Source organism: Arachis duranensis, chromosome 3 (genome assembly GCF_000817695.3).
Source record: "Arachis duranensis cultivar V14167 chromosome 3, aradu.V14167.gnm2.J7QH, whole genome shotgun sequence".
Lineage (NCBI taxonomy): Eukaryota > Viridiplantae > Streptophyta > Magnoliopsida > Fabales > Fabaceae > Arachis > Arachis duranensis.
In genome coordinates this window covers 57671184-57671925 of record NC_029774.3, presented here as the reverse complement: position 1 = coordinate 57671925, position 742 = coordinate 57671184, and positions in this window count along the sequence as shown.

Here is a 742-nt window from a genome sequence, read left to right as displayed (position 1 = left end):
CACTAAAACAGAAAAAAAAAATAGCACACCCTGGAGGAGAATTTGCTGGCTTTTAAACGCCAGTAAGGCTAGCAGATGGGCGTTTAACGCCCAGTCTGGCACCATTCTGGGAGTTTAACACCAGAAAGGGGTACCAGACTGGCGTTAAATGCCAGAAAAGGGCAAGAACTTGGCGTTAAACGCCAGAATGGGCACCAGCCCGGCGTTTAACGCCAGAATTGGCACAAAGGGCATTCTTGCTCGCCACTTGGTGCAGGGATGACTTTTCCTTGACACCTCAGGATCTGTGGACCCTACAGGATCCCTACCTACCCCACCACTCTCTCTCTTCTTCACCCATTCACCAATCACCTCAACACCTCTTCCCCAAAAACCCTTCACCTATCAAATCCCATCTTTCTCTTCACCACTCACATCTATCCTTCATAAAACCCCACCTACCCCACCATTCAAATTCAAAACACTTTCCCTCCCAAATCCACCCTCCCATAACCGAACCCTACCCCTCTCTCCACTCCTATATAAACCCATCTTCACTCCTTCATTTTCACACAACCTAAACACTACTTCTCCCCCTTTGGCCAAACCACAAAGCCATTTCCATCTCCTTCATTTTTTCTTCTTCTACTCTCTTCTTTTCTCTTTTGCTCGAGGACGAGCAAACCTTTTAAGTTTGGTGTGGTAAAAGCATTACTTTTTGTTTTTTCATAACCATTTATGGCATCTAAGGCCGGAGAAACCT